Consider the following 16,877-nt stretch of genomic DNA (forward strand, 5'->3'; position numbering starts at 1 on the left):
TCCATAAAGTCACACTTCACTAGCGCTCCCATCCTACATCGCCCGGATGTAGATAAGCCATTTATCATGGAGGTGGATGCCTCATCTGTCAGTGCTGGAGCAGTCCTCTTCCAAAAGGATGCTCAAGGTCGGAAGCATCCTTGCATCTTCTTTTCCAAGACCTTCTTGCCAGCAGAGAGGAATTATTCCATCGGGGACAGGGAGTTGCTAGCCATGAAGTTGGCTTTCTCGGAGTGGAGACATCTCTTGGAGGGAGCTCGTTTTCCCTTCCAAGTCTTCACCGATCATAAAAATTTGGTGTACCTGCAGACAGCCCAGCGGTTAAATTCTCACCAGGCCAGATGGTCCTTGTTCTTCTCCCGGTTTCATTTCACCCTCCATTTTCTTTCTGGGGAGAAGAACATTCGGGCTGACGCTCTCTCTCGCTCCGTTGTGTCATCTGTGGAGAAGGAAGAGGAGCCCCGGCTTATTGTCCCCAACGAGAGCTTGAAAACTGTGGCCCCGGTTTCGCTAGAGTCTGTGCCTCCGGGCAAGACTTTTGTACCATCCAGTTTGTGACCGGAGGCTCTCTCTTGGGCACACTCGTCCAGGGTGGGTGGACATTTTGGTTCCAAAAGGACATCTGAGTTACTGGCGAGGACATACTGGTGGCCGCATATGGCTCGTGATGTCGTAGAATATGTTCGGGCGTGTGTCTCTTGCGCCAAGAACAAGTCCCCTCGGCAACGGCCAGCGGGTTTGCTTTACCCTCTGCCGGTGGCGGACAGGCCTTGGGAGATGGCCGGGATGGACTTTGTAGTGGGCTTACCCAAGTCTCTTAACTGCACCATTTTCTGGGTGATCACTGACCATTTTTCCAAAATGGTGTACTTGGTGCCTCTTCCATGGCTACCTTCTGCACGGGCTCTGGCTGTGTTGTTCATCAAACATATCTTTCGCCTACACGGTATGCCAGACAAAGTTGTTGGTTACCGGGGTCCCCAGTTTGCATCTCGATTCTGGAGAGAGCTTTGTTGTCTACTCAGTATTGAGTTGAATCTCTCTTCGGCATATCATCCCGAGACGAATGGGTTGGTAGAGAGGGCCAACCAGACCTTTGTCACATATTTTTACGACATTTTGTCTCTGCCAGGCAGGATGACTGGGCATCCTTACTACCGTGGGCAGAGTTTGCGCTTAACAACGCCGTAGCCGACTCCACCGGTCAGACTCCATTCCTCCTAAATTACGGCCAGCATACGCGTGTCCCTGTGCCCATGCCTGTGTCTTCTGCCAACTCCAGGGTGGCAGACTGGGCTGTGGAGGCACGGGACATTTGGGACTGCACTCAGGATGCCATTCAGGCCTCCAAGGAGAGAATGAGGTCCTCCGCCGATGCTCATCGGCGCCCCTCTCCGACCTTTGCTCCTGGCGACTTAGTGTGGCTCTCCGCCCATGACATCAGGCTGCGTGTTGAGTCCACTAAGTTTGCACCTCACTACTTGGGTCCCTTCAAGGTCCTCGAACAGGTTAACCCTGTGGTCTACCGTCTGGCCCTTCCTCCACGCTTGGGTATCACCGACACCTTTCATGTGTCCCTCTTGAAACCCGTATACATGTCCCAGTTTTCCGAGTCATCTGCCGGGACATCGGGTTCGTCTATGGACGATTACGAGGTGAACGCTATTTTGGGGTGCAAGGTGGTACGTGGCAAAAAATTCAATTTGGTGGATTGGAAGGGTTATGGCCCAGAGGACAGGTCCTGGGAGCCTGCTGAACACGTTCGAGCTCCTCAGCTCATTGCTGCCTTCGAGCGTAGCGAGGTCCAAGGAGGGAGGGCCCTAGGAGGGGGGGTAATGTCAGGTGTCGAGTTCCCGCCTCTGCACAGGGGGAATCTTGAACCATCTCTGCTTCGGTCAATCGTGTGTGTGTTGATGAGTGCAAGTCGTTCCTTAAAAAACCAATCCCTTGTGTATGACTGTTCGCGTTACGCGTAAGGTGTATGGCTGCAATCTAGCACCCGGCTGAACTCACAGCGTTTACACACAAAACAGCGCCTATTGCTGTGACCGCCAGTACGGTGCCACGCGCCATTAGAGCGCTTCTTTAACCCAAGTCAGGGTGGTTAGTGGCGTCCGCCAGTACGGCACAGCTCGCACTCTCGTGCTATTCAATTATTAGTTTTGTTACTTGCGGTACTGCGGCCCTGTGACGCAATAGGGTTCGCTTCCTTCACACAGGGTGAAGTTAACCCGTGTGTGTATTCACATGGTACCGCCATATAGTCCGTCATTACTTGGCAGCAGGTTCCATCTCTGCACGGTGGACCCCAGGCTGCGAACGCACCTTAATCTATCTTATTATTTGGTGCGTTCCGCTAGCCCTAACATTACAGTAGCGCCAGGGTCTGGCTAGTAATGACGGACATACAGCAATCCTTGCGGTATATCCAGCAGCTGGAGGGTAGGTTGGTGGCTCTCGAGAGCTCAACCTCAGCTGTGGATGTTACCGCAGTTGCTGTACAGGCTGCTAGCGTGGCTGCAGCAACCTTGTCCACTGCCACCCCTGTACCGACATTATCTCGCCTCCTGCTGCCAGAAAAAATTTCTGGAGATAGCAAATCTTGTAGGGGATTCGTGAGTCAGTGCTCTATTCACCCCGAGCTCCTGGCTGCACGTTTTCAAGTCGTTCCTTAAAAAACCCATCCCTTGTGTATGACTGTTCGCGTAAGGTGTATGGCTGCAATCTAGCGCCCGGCTGAACTCACAGCGTTTACACACGAAACAGCACCTATTGCTGTGACCGCCAGTACGGTGCCACGCACCATTAGAGTGCTTCTTTAACCCAAGTCAGGGTGGTTAGTGGCGTCCGCCAGTACGGCACAGTTCACACTCTCGTGCTATTCAATTATTAGTTTTGTTACTTGCAGTACTGCGGCCCTGTGACGCAACAGGGTTCGCTTCCTTCACACAGGGTGAAGTTATCCTGTGTGTGTATTCACATGGTACCGCCATATAATCCTTCATTACTTGGCAGCAGGTTCTATCTATGCACGGTGGACCCCAGGCTGTGAACGCACCTTAATCTATCTTATTATTTGGTGCGTTCCGCTAGCCCTAACAGACCCTTTTCCATTTTTCACTCTTTGTTTCATTGCAGCCATTTGGTAAATTCAAAAAACTTCATTTTTTTCTCATTAATTTACACTCTGCACCCCATCTTGACTGAAAAAAAAACAGAAATGTAGTCATTTTTGCAAATTTATTAAAAAAGAAAAACTGAAATATCACATGGTCATAAGTAGTGTTGAGCATTCCGATACCGCAAGTATCGGGTATCGGCCGATACTTGCGGTATCGGAATTCCGATACCGAGATCCGATACTTTTGTGGTATCGGGTATCGGTATCGGATCCATAGTGAGGTGTAAAATAAGGAATTAAAATAAAAAATATTGATATATTCACCTCTCCGGCGGCCCCTGGACATCACCGCGGGTAACCGGCAGGCTTCTTTGTTTAAAATGAGCGCGTTTAGGACCTGAGGAAGGACGTCGCGGCTTCTGATTGGTCGCGTGCCGCCGATGTGACCTTGACGCGACCAATCAGAAGCCGCGACGTCATTCTCAGGCACTAAACTCCTCATTCTAGGAATTTAGGACCTGAGGAATGACGTCGCGGCTTCTGATAGGTCGCGTCGCGGTCACATGGGCGGCACGTGACCAATCAGAAGCCGCGACGTCATTCCTCAGGTCCTAAACGCGCTCATTTTAAACAAAGAAGCCTGCCGGTTACCCGCGGTGATGTCCAGGGGCCGCCGGAGAGGTGAATATATCAATATTTTTTATTTTAATTCTTTATTTTACACATTAATATGGATCCCAGGGCCTGAAGGAGAGTTTCCTCTCCTTCAGACCCTGGGAACCATCAGAATACCTTCCGATACTTGGTGTCCCATTGACTTGTATTGGTATCGGATATCGGTATCGGCGATATCCGATACTTTTCGGGTATCGGCCGATACTATCCGATACCGATACTTTCAAGTATCGGACGGTATCGCTCAACACTAGTCATAAGTATTCAGACCCTTTGCTCAGTACTGAGTAGAAGCACCCTTTTGAGCTAGTACAGCCATGAGTCTTCTTGGGCATGATGCATCAAGTTTTTCACCCCTGGATTTGGGGATCCTCTGCCATTCTTCCTTGCAGATCCTCTCCAGTTCCATCAGGATGGATGGTGATTAGTCCAGTGAAAACATTAACAAGTCATTGACAAAAGCCTGGGGTGGGCTGAAACTTCTGTTGTTAGGATTTCATGGGAATAAATAAGAAATTATTCTACGCGTGAGTTCCGGATTTCTTTCCATTCTGATGAAAAGTAAACATGTCGTAAATGTTGTTTAACCCTTTAGTGACCGAGCCAAATTTTTGAAATCTGACCAGTGTCACTTTATGTGGTTTTAACTCTGCAACGCTTCAACAAATCCCAGTGATTTTGAGATTGTTTTTTCGTGACACATTATACTTTATGATTATGGTAAATTTTGTTCAACATTTTTTGTGTTTATTTATAAAAAATATCAAAAATTTGAGAAAAATTTAAAAAAATTAGCAATTTTCTAAATTTGAATGATTATCCCTTTAATCCAGATAGTTATACAACAGCAAACCATTAATAAATAACATTTCCCACATGTCTGCTTTACATCAGCACCATTTGTAAAATGTTATTTTATTTTGTTAGCATTTTAGGAGGTTTAAAAGTGTAGCCGCAATTTTTCATTTTTTCAAAGAAATTTACAAAATTTATTTTTTTAGGGACATTTAGGGATGTTTGAAGTGACTTTAGGGGTCCTGTTGTGAATTCTGTGGCAGAGCTCCCTCCTGTGGTCACAAGTGGTACTTCGGCTGATTCTCTCTGGGAGCTTCCGTTTGTGGAGGAAAGTGGTACTGCGGCTTCTGAGTTTCCTCCCTCAGGTGATCTTGTGAGGTCGTTAGGTGCTTCTCTACTTAACTCCACTTAATGCTTTGATCCTGGCTTCCTGTCAATGTTCCAGTGTTGGACTTGTTTTTCCCTGGATCATTCCTGTGGCCTGCTGCTCTGCATAGCTAAGTGCTTCTTTGCTATTTGTTTGCTATTTTTTCTGTCCAGCTTGTCTATTTGTTTTGCTGGAAGCTCTGGGACGCAAAGGGTGTACCTCCGTGCCATTAGTTCGGTACGGAGGGTCTTTTTGCCCCCTTTGCGTGGTTTTCTTTAGGGTTTTGTGTAGACCGCAAAGTTATCTTTCCTATCCTCGCTCTGTTTAGAAAGTCGGGCCTCACTTTGCTGAATCTATTTTATCCCTACGTTTGTCTTTTCATCTTACTCACAGTCATTATATGTGGGGGGCTGCCTTTTCCTTTGGGGTATTTCTCTGAGGCAAGGTAGGCTTATTTTCTATCTTCAGGCTAGTTAGTTTCTCAGGCTGTGCCGAGTTGCATAGGTAGAGTTAGGCGCAATCCACGGCTGCCTCTAGTGTTGTTTGGAGAGGATTAGGGATTGCGGTCTGCAGAGTTCCCACGTCTCAGAGCTCGTTCTATGATTTTGGGTTATTGTCAGATCACTGTATGTGCTCTGACCGCTATGTCCATTGTGATACTGAATTGCCTTTCATAACAGTACAGGAAGCCCAAAGTACTAATGATTCTCAATAGAGGGAAAAAAGAAGTTCTGAGACCATTTTTTTTTCTTTGCACTGTGTTTTGCCTTTTTTTTCCCCTAGACATTTGGGTGGTTCAGGACACAGGTGTGGACATGGAGATTCAGGGTCTGTGCTCTTCAATGGATAATCTCGTTATAAATGTACAAAAGATTCAAGATTTGGTGGTTCAGAAGCCTATGTTTGAACCAAGAATTCCTATTCCTGATTTGTTTTATGGTGATAGAGTCAAGTTTGTGAATTTCAAAAATAATTGCAAACTGTTTCTGGCCTTGAAACCTCACTCCTCTGGTGACCCAGCTCAACAAGTGAGAATTATTATTTCTTTTTTGCGTGGCGACTCTCAAGACTGGGCATTTTCCCTTGCGCCAGGAGATCCTGCATTAAGTAATATTGATGCGTTTTTCCTGGCGCTCGGATTGCTGTACGATGAGCCTAATTCAGTGGATCAGGCAGAGAAAAATTTGCTGGCTTTGTGTCAGGGTCAGGATGAGATAGAGGTATATTGTCAGAAATTTAGAAAGTGGTCTGTACTCACTCAATGGAATGAAGCTGCGCTCGCAGCTATTTTCAGAAAGGGTCTCTCTGAAGCCCTTAAAGATGTCATGGTGGGATTTCCTATGCCTGATGGTCTGAATGAATCTATGTCTTTGGCCATTCAGATCGGTCGACGCTTGCGTGAGCGTAAAGCTGTGCACCATTTGGCGGTATTACCTGATATTAAACCTAAGCATATGCAGTGCGATAGGACTTTGTCCAGAGTTGAACGGCAAGAACACAGACGTCTGAATGGTCTGTGTTTCTACTGTGGTGATTCCACTCATGCCATCTCTGATTGTCCTAAGCGCTCTAAGCGGTTCGCTAGGTCTGCCACCATTGGTACGGTACAGTCAAAATTTCTTCTGTCCGTTACCTTGATCTGCTCTTTGTCATCGTATTCTGTCATGGCATTTGTGGATTCAGGCGCTGCCCTGAATTTGATGGACTTAGAGTATGCTAAGCGTTGTGGGTTTTTCTTGGAGCCCTTGCAGTGTCCTATTCCATTGAGAGGAATTGATGCTACACCTTTGGCCAAGAATAAGCCTCAGTACTGGACCCAGCTGACCATGTGCATGGCTCCTGCACATCAGCAGGATATTCGCTTTCTGGTGTTGCATAATCTGCATGATGTGGTCGTGTTGGGGTTGCCATGGCTACAAGTCCATAATCCAGTATTAGATTGGAAATCCATGTCGGTTTCCAGCTGGGGTTGTCAGGGGGTACATGGTGATGTTCCATTTCTGTCAATTTCGTCATCCACCCCTTCTGAGGTCCCAGAGTTCTTGTCAGTTTACCGGGATGTATTTGATGAGCCCAAGTCCGATACCCTACCTCCGCATAGGGATTGTGATTGTGCTATCAATTTGATTCCTGGTAGTAAATTCCCAAAAGGTCGATTGTTTAATTTGTCCGTGCCTGAGCACACCGCTATGCGCAGTTATGTGAAGGAATCCCTGGAGAAGAGGCATATTTGCCCGTCATCGTCGCCATTAGGAGCAGGGTTCTTTTTTGTAGCCAAGAAGGATGGTTCACTGAGACCTTGTATAGATTACCGCCTTCTTAATAAGATCACGGTTAAATTTCAGTACCCCTTGCCATTGTTATCTGATCTGTTTGCTTGGATTAAGGGGGCTAGTTGGTTCACAAAGATAGATCTTCGTGGTGCGTATAATCTGGTGCGAATTAAGCCAGGCGATGAATGGAAAACTGCATTTAATACGCCCGAGGGTCATTTTGAGTATCTTGTGATGCCGTTCGGACTTGCCAATGCTCCATCAGTGTTTCAGTCCTTTATGCATGACATCTTCCGAGAGTACCTGGATAAATTCCTGATTGTGTACTTGGATGACATTTTGATCTTCTCGGATGATTGGGAGTCTCATGTGAAGCAGGTCAGAACGGTTTTTCAGGTCCTGCGTGCTAACTCTTTGTTTGTGAAGGGATCAAAGTGTCTCTTTGGTGTGCAGAAGGTTTCATTTTTGGGGTTCATCTTTTCCCCTTCTACTATCGAGTTGGATCCTGTTAAGGTCCAAGCCATCCATGATTGGACTCAGCCGACATCTCTGAAAAGTCTGCAAAAGTTCCTGGGCTTTGCTAATTTTTATCGTCGCTTCATCTGCAATTTTTCTAGTATTGCTAAACCATTGACCGATTTGACCAAGAAGGGTGCTGATGTGGTCAATTGGTCTTCTGCTGCTGTGGAAGCCTTTCAAGAGTTGAAGCGTCGTTTTTCTTCTGCCCCTGTGTTGTGTCAACCAGATGTTTCTCTTCCGTTCCAGGTCGAGGTTGATGCTTCTGAGATCGGAGCAGGGGCTGTTTTGTCGCAGAGAGGTTCTGATTGCTCAGTGATGAAACCATGCGCTTTCTTTTCCAGGAAGTTTTCGCCTGCTGAGCGAAATTATGATGTGGGCAACCGAGAGTTGCTGGCCATGAAGTGGGCATTCGAGGAGTGGCGTCATTGGCTTGAAGGAGCTAAGCATCGCGTGGTGGTATTGACTGATCATAAGAACTTGACTTATCTAGAGTCTGCCAAGCGGTTGAATCCTAGACAGGCTCGTTGGTCGCTGTTTTTTGCCCGTTTTGACTTTGTGATTTCGTACCTTCCGGGCTCTAAAAATGTGAAGGCGGATGCTCTGTCTAGGAGTTTTGTGCCCGACTCTCCGGGTTTGTCTGAGCCGGCGGGTATCCTCAAGGAAGGAGTAATTGTGTCTGCCATCTCCCATGATTTGCGGCGGGTGTTGCAAAAATTTCAGGCTAATAAACCTGATCGTTGTCCAGCGGAGAGACTGTTTGTCCCTGATAGGTGGACTGTAAGACTCATGCTGGTGTGGTAGATGGAGGCAGGTATATCTCACCCAGGTGTTTGCCCTATGTGAATTAGGCCACTCAGTATCTTCAGGGTGCTAATGGGTTAATGATTGCAGGAATAAAAGATGACCAGCTGGGTGTTTCCAGTGTCTGCCTGGGGCACACAGATTGCCTGCCTGTGTGAGACAAACGTGAGTGAAGAGCTCTGCTCAAGATCTGTATGATGTTAGCTGGTTGGGAGAAGCCCCCCAGTTGTTGAGATAGCAACGTATTTGTTTAGTTAGTGCCGGACAGGCTAGGGTTTATTTTTGTGTTTTGTTTTTTGTGTTGCTTTCACGTTAATAAATCTGACCTGAGGTCAGCCTGCTCAGAAACCTGCTGTACGCCTCAGATTCAATGCACAAACCACGTGTCCTTTGACCCCAGCAAAGGCGATCCCAGAGTGTTTTGTCACAGGACGAATAAAGTTATCTCTGAGGTTCATTGTTCGGTGTTGGCTGGTCATCCTGGAATCTTTGGTACCAGAGAGTTAGTGGCTAGATCCTTTTGGTGGCCGTCTCTGTCGCGGGATGTGCGTTCTTTTGTGCAGTCCTGTGGGATTTGTGCTCGGGCTAAGCCCTGCTGTTCTCGTGCCAGTGGGTTGCTTTTGCCCTTGCCGGTCCCGAAGAGGCCTTGGACACATATCTCTATGGATTTTATTTCAGATCTTCCCGTTTCTCAAAAGATGTCAGTCATTTGGGTGGTCTGTGATCGCTTTTCTAAGATGGTCCATCTGGTACCCTTGTCTAAATTGCCTTCCTCCTCTGATTTGGTGCCATTGTTCTTCCAGCATGTGGTTCGTTTACATGGCATTCCAGAGAATATCGTTTCTGACAGAGGTTCCCAGTTTGTTTCGAGGTTTTGGCGAGCCTTTTGTGGTAGGATGGACATTGACTTGTCTTTTTCCTCGGCTTTCCATCCTCAGACTAATGGCCAGACCGAACGAACCAATCAGACCTTGGAAACATATCTGAGATGTTTTGTTTCTGCTGATCAGGATGACTGGGTGTCCATTTTGCCTTTGGCTGAGTTCGCCCTTAATAACCGGGCCAGCTCGGCTACCTTGGTTTCGCCATTTTTCTGCAACTCTGGGTTCCATCCTCGTTTCTCTTCAGGACAGGTTGAGTCTTCGGACTGTCCTGGTGTGGATACTGTGGTGGACAGGTTGCAGCAGATTTGGACTCATGTAGTGGACAATTTGACCTTGTCCCAGGAGAGGGCTCAACGTTTTGCTAATCGCAGACGCTGTGTGGGTCCCCGACTTCGTGTTGGGGATCTGGTTTGGTTATCTTCTCGTCATATTCCTATGAAGGTGTCCTCTCCTAAGTTTAAACCTCGTTTCATTGGTCCGTATAGGATTTCTGAGGTTCTTAGTCCTGTGTCTTTTCGTCTGACCCTTCCAGATTCTTTTTCCATACATAACGTATTCCATAGGTCATTGTTGCGGAGATACGTGGCACCTATGGTTCCATCTGTTGACCCTCCTGCCCCGGTTTTGGTGGAGGGGGAGTTGGAGTATATTGTGGAGAAGATTTTGGATTCTCGTGTTTCAAGACGGAAACTCCAGTATCTGGTTAAATGGAAGGGTTATGCTCAGGAAGATAATTCCTGGGTTTTTGCCTCTGATGTCCATGCTCCCGATCTTGTTCGTGCCTTTCATGTGGCTCATCCTGGTCGGCCTGGGGGCTCTGGTGAGGGTTCGGTGACCCCTCCTCAAGGGGGGGGTACTGTTGTGAATTCTGTGGCAGAGCTCCCTCCTGTGGTCACAAGTGGTACTTCGGCTGATTCTCTCTGGGAGCTTCCGTTTGTGGAGGAAAGTGGTACTGCGGCTTCTGAGTTTCCTCCCTCAGGTGATCTTGTGAGGTCGTTAGGTGCTTCTCTACTTAACGCCACTTAATGCTTTGATCCTGGCTTCCTGTCAATGTTCCAGTGTTGGACTTGTTTTTCCCTGGATCATTCCTGTGGCCTGCTGCTCTGCATAGCTAAGTGCTTCTTTGCTATTTGTTTGCTATTTTTTCTGTCCAGCTTGTCTATTTGTTTTGCTGGAAGCTCTGGGACGCAAAGGGTGTACCTCCATGCCGTTAGTTCGGTACGGAGGGTCTTTTTGCCCCCTTTGCGTGGTTTTCTTTAGGGTTTTGTGTAGACCGCAAAGTTATCTTTCCTATCCTCGCTCTGTTTAGAAAGTCGGGCCTCACTTTGCTGAATCTATTTCATCCCTACGTTTGTCTTTTCATCTTACTCACAGTCATTACATGTGGGGGGCTGCCTTTTCCTTTGGGGTATTTCTCTGAGGCAAGGTAGGCTTATTTTCTATCTTCAGGCTAGTTAGTTTCTCAGGCTGTGCCGAGTTGCATAGGTAGAGTTAGGCGCAATCCACGGCTGCCTCTAGTGTTGTTTGGAGAGGATTAGGGATTGCGGTCTGCAGAGTTCCCACGTCTCAGAGCTCTTTCTATGATTTTGGGTTATTGTCAGATCACTGTATGTGCTCTGACCGCTATGTCCATTGTGGTACTGAATTGCCTTTCATAACAGGGTCCCATATATTTGGAAACCCACAAACGTGATACCATTTTAAAAACAGCACCCCTAAACATATTGAAAACTGCTGTCAGGTAGTTTATTAACCCTTCAGGTGCTTTACAGGAATTAATGCAAAGTGGTATGACAGAAATGAAAATGTGTATTTTTACCACCTAAGTGTTGCTAACTTCTAAACAGATTACTACAGCCGTCAGACTCTAAGGCCACTATTTGGTCATGAATTGCCATGGCAAACATCAGGACAACAAAATCATGATCCGAGGGCACCAATTGTGACAAAGAAGAAGCCCCCACACTCTGTTAACCATTTATAATGATGTAGTCACTATTGACAGCAGCATCTAAGGGGTTAAACATATTTAGATGGTGCAAATACTGATCGTGGCTGGTACAGCAAGTTGTCAGCTATAGTGTACAACCGACAGATGCTGGATTGTCATCTGTATGGGGATGCTATTCTCTTATATCTCAGATCAGTTAAAAGACGTATTGGCGGTCATTAAGGGGTTAATAACTAGTTTGTGTGATATAACTCTCTGGTTTAAGGGCAAAAGACTTAAGAAATTTGTGAAATTTTCGTCAAATTACTTTCACAGATAAACGCAAGTCATATCGAGCAAATTTTACCACCATCATGAAGTACAATATGTCACGAAAAAACATTCTCAGAATCCGTGGGATCCGTTGAAGCGTTCCAGAGTTCTTATTACCTTTATAAGGTGATAATGGTCAGATTTAAAAAATGAGGCTCGGTCATTAACGTACAAAGTGGCTCAACCCTTAAGGGGTTAAGGTGCATTTATATAAAACTTACCTCTTTAAGGTTTGTTTCACAGAGAAAATTGATACAATTGGGACAGTTAGGAATTTTGTATCTGTTTCTACTTCTTCCTATCATACATTCAGTAGTTTAGAACTTATTAGGGCACAGATGGAAAGCTATAGTAACTAAAGAATTAATTTGTAGTCTATTACCATGGAGATTACAGATGCAAAATGGTAGAATATTTTTGCTTAAAATTAAAAAGAGACATCCCACCAAGAACAACATCTGCAAGGAGTTTGTATATTCTCCCCGTGTTTGCGTGGGTTTCCTCCGGGCACTCCGGTTTCCTCCCACACTCCAAAGACATACTGATAGGGAATTTAGATTGCGAGCCCCATCGGGGACAGTGATGATAATGTGTGCAACTGTAAAGCGCTGCGGAATATGTAAGCGCTATATAAAAATAAAGGTTAATAAAGGTTATTATCACTTCTTATTTGGTCATTTGGTGGCAAACCCCCCCTGTCATTTAAGTTTGTCTTTGAATAGTTCACGAGTATCATACAAGCCCTGCGGAACTCCTTTAGAGGTTTATCTAAAGTAGACATCTATTTGGAAGCTGAGGACCTGCTGAATCAGGGTAACAAAAAATGGCTAAATCGAAAAGGTATCAATCATTGGGGACTATACAATATGTGAAAAAATGCCCCAAGAGATAACTATAGAGGAATTTATATTTCCAGTTACATATGTAAATTTGTTATTTCGGTTTTGATAACTCTTTCTAGTTAAATATTATTAAATATAAATTGTGCTCTACAACGACGACTGTACATGCCCAATGTGGTTATACATGAATGCACAACTTACCTCGGATCCAAATATAACCATCTAGCGACTGACTGCATCTCTTAACGTGGCCATATACATCAGACAAAAGTTGATGAAAATAGTCATTTTAACCATTCGCCAGGTGAAAGTTAACAGTTAATAATGTTTTTGACCAACTGATGACCATCATCTTCTGGAAAAAGTCTGCTGTGTTTGTAATTTTTATCCTCGTACGGTGTTTCATGTAAAACCAGTCTCAGAAAATTGTTTCGTGTTTACAACAGATATAGACAGTTAGAATGGCTGAGACGTGAATCTGGACTAAATGTATTGTATGTGGGCGCTCTGTCGAAACGATCTTTCATTGTGAGGATTTTTCTTTGAATTGGGGAAAGTATGGCTCGTCTTCTTGTTCTTGTGGGAACAATGTGGTAGCAAATCATTCAGTACAAGAACAATATCAATGTACTGTACGTGCTGGTTGACAAACACCAATGACTGAATTATTCTCTTCTACCCGTGCAATTCTTTTACTCTAATACCATAGTTCACTTCAATATCCGAATCCCCTAACAGATTATCCACCCTGGCAGTGATAGTCTTTTTCCAGCCTCCTCTTTCCATTATTTTGCAAGTATCAGGAAGGAAGATGCAATCTAACAGAATGGCGTGTTAGATTATTATCATATTCCATCCGCGTGTATGCTAATCATAACATGGGTAATCATAAGGTGGGCATGCGAAATGCTGCTCTCATTATTGGCGGTGTATGAAATCAGCACAATCAGCAGGTTACATTGTGATCCCCCCTCTGGAGGAAGAGGCGATTGTGTGCCATGATCATTCTTGTAGAAGATATAGGCAACATCAGATCACTATATGATAAACGACCTTATCACGGCAGGAGAATCTTTTTCCTGTCCACATGGATGTTTGTCAGAGTGCTTAAGGTACCGTCACACTGAACGATATCGCTAGCGATCCGTGACGTTGCAGCGTCCTGGCTAGCGATATCGTTCAGTTTGACATGCAGCAGTGATCAGGATCCTGCTGTGATGTCGTTGGTCGCTGCAGAAAGTCCAGAACTTTATTTCGTCGCTGGACTCCCTGCAGACATCGCTGAATCGGCGTGTGTGACGCCGATTCAGCGATGTCTTCACTGGTAACCAGGGTAAACATCGGGTTACTAAGCGCAGGGCCGCGCTTAGTAACCCAATGTTTACCCTGGTTACCTAAAAAAAAAAAAACCACTACATACTTACATTCCGCTGTCTGTCCCCGGCGCTGTGCTTCTCTGCACTGGCTGTGAGCGCCGGTCAGCCGGAAAGCACAGCGGTGACGTCACCGCTCTGCTTTCCGGCCGCTGTGCTCACAGTCAGTGCAGGAAAGCACAGCGCCGGGGACAGACAGCGGAATGTAAATATGTAGTGTTTTTTTTTTTTTTTACTTTTACGATGGTAACCAGGGTAAACATCGGGTTACTAAGCTCTGCGCTTAGTAACCCGATGTTTACCCTGGTTACCGGCATAGTTGGTCGCTGGAGAGCTGTCTGTGTGACAGCTCTCCAGCGACCAAACAGCGACGCTGCAGCGATCGACATCGTTGTCGGCATCGCTGCAGCGTCGCTGAGTGTGAAGGTACCTTTACTCTTCTTCTAAGTATCATGTATATAATGATATGAGATAAACACTGCGTGGAATATTTCCCAAAGCGCCAGTTAATGCATAATTAAAGCTAAAAAGACACCATTCTTTATTGTGGTGTACAGTCATTAGCTTTGTCATTACTGTAAGTTTAGGGGCTAATTATTAATTTATGTAACTGGAGAGCGCTACAGTTTTGCGGTTATTAAGATGGTGTTTTACACAGTGTCACTTGCTGCATCTTCTCATAAGGGGCATATTGTGAAACCTGAAGAATGTTCCTTTTCTATCATAGCTTGTGCCTATATCCAGTGTTACTTAAAATCTAGGAGATTGACTTCTACATACAAGACTCGTCAGATAAGTATCCCTTACCAGATGCCATGTGGACACAACTCCGGCCATAACTGTTACTGTTCCACCCATCCGCTTATGTTTCGTTTCTATTATTCTTACACACTTCATCATTGCTGGTGCATATTTACAGCATGGCTCCTTGCACTCATCTATGCAAGACGTTGGCTACTTAGTCATTTGGATTCTCTTACTACTCTAAATTCACACGAGTTTAGGAAAATTGTCAAATTTTCATGCAGAAAAAATGGACAGTTTTTCATCTGTATAGCATCCTTATGGCATTTATTGCTATAAATCAGCAGTGAACTAATTTGCAAGACTAAAAATAGTTTCCTATGTTAATAATGGCAATGTATCTATAAAAATCGGATAATATACAGTTGATCCACATAGACATGAATAAGCCTCATCTGAAATGCGGAAGAAACTAGTGGATGCTGCAATTTTTGTCACGTGGACATTAGGTCAATGCAAAAAAAAAAACATTATCCAAACTGCCCGAGTGCTGTATGTGTGAGGTCACAACTTGGACGAAAATATGGTCATGTGAACGTAGCCTAAGTTTGTAAATAATATTCCCTTCCTATCTACGCAGAATAATGTGGATATGGAAGAGTTAAAAGTGTAGACGAATGTTGATGTCACCTCCATTAAATATCTGCTGTAAAAACCTGAGCAAAAGGCTTTTCCTAATAAACTCAGTCTATGAGACTACTTATTGCAAGTAGATCCTGTAATAGATGATAAAGGGGTTGTCTTCATCATCTATTAACTCTGCTTTCTACGTTCTCTAATGCTAGCGACGACATCATCAACATAAAGTTTTATCAGTTATAAAACATTGACAGAATTGCATTATTCACATGGGTGCTATTCAATGATTATTTCAGACAGAGATGAATTTAAAGGGGTTATATACTTGTAATCAGATTACAAGAATGTGCTTAGTAAACGGTCTATTGTTATCAGTACTAATAAACCTGCAACAAACATATATATATATATATACATACATATATATATACACATACATATACATACATATATACATTACCTACATATACATACAGATATATATATATACATACATATATACATTTCCTATATATACACATACATAGATATAGATATCTATCTGTCTCTATATATATGTGTATATATACATACTGTAAATACATACATATACACACACATATATATATATATATATATATATATATATGTATATATATATATATATATATATATATATATATATATATACACACACACATTATCTCCACCTCCCCAAATAATTTAATTTAGGGAAAGAGGATCCGTTCCATTAATTGTTGAAATAAACATTGGTTATTTTAAACTATCATTATCACTAGGTGTAGATACTTAGGGGAGATATTCTCTAACTACATTGAATTAGTGGACTGTGTTTATAAGTAGATATACATATATACATACATACATACATATATATACATTGCTGGTTGTGATGAAGTCTGTGCTGTACTTTACTTCTGTGCTCTTTGCGCATCACATAGTTGTTTCCATGGGTGCAGATTGTGTTGCAGTTTTGTAAATGATCAAACATCAGTCATTGGAATGAATTAAGTCATCGTTAATACACAAATCAGCTAAATCCATACTGCGATCAGTAGAATAAAACACATCCTACAATCCCTACTTAGTCCTGTTCATACATATTAGCTACAATAAACATATCTACAGAATGTAAAGATGCAATATATCCTAGAAGGACACAAGTCATGTAGTGGATGCTGTACCTGGATGCTGGAGTCACTGATCCTCTCCTGAAGAGCTGTGATCTGCCTTGAGGAGTCTGCACCGGATCCTCTGCCTTTAAATAGAGACCCCGGTCCTCCTCGGTGATGCGATGCTCCTGTCACTCATCCCATCTCTCCCTCTCTTCTGTATAACTCATCCTATTTAGTTTCCAATCTCGGTCTTTCCCCCTTTTCTCTCTTTCTTTCTCCCCTCAACATTTTATTTCCCTTTGTGTCTCTAATATTATTTGTGTCACTCTTGTTATTCCTTGTTTGTTTGTTTTTTGGCATTTTCTTGCAAAGTATTTGTCATTAAATAATGTTATCGCTTTATTTTGTTGTGAATGCTTCCAAATATCGTATACCTTCCACGTACAGAACAGCGTAGCAGAGCTGA

General features: G+C 44.2%; 1 protein-coding gene across 1 annotated transcript in view; it reads right to left on the minus strand.

Annotated features, from left to right (window-relative positions):
- Window positions 1–16,618, minus strand: part of TAC3 (tachykinin precursor 3) — a 216,230-nt gene extending 199,612 nt beyond the window's left edge. Inside the window, exon 1 of the mRNA XM_069758530.1 lies at window positions 16,481–16,618. The gene's annotated coding sequence lies outside the window, so the exon portion shown is untranslated. The remainder of the gene's footprint in view (window positions 1–16,480) is intronic.
- Between the last annotated feature and the right edge of the window lie 259 nt (window positions 16,619–16,877).

The sequence above is a fragment of the Ranitomeya imitator genome, chromosome 3 (genome assembly GCF_032444005.1).
Source record: "Ranitomeya imitator isolate aRanImi1 chromosome 3, aRanImi1.pri, whole genome shotgun sequence".
Lineage (NCBI taxonomy): Eukaryota > Metazoa > Chordata > Amphibia > Anura > Dendrobatidae > Ranitomeya > Ranitomeya imitator.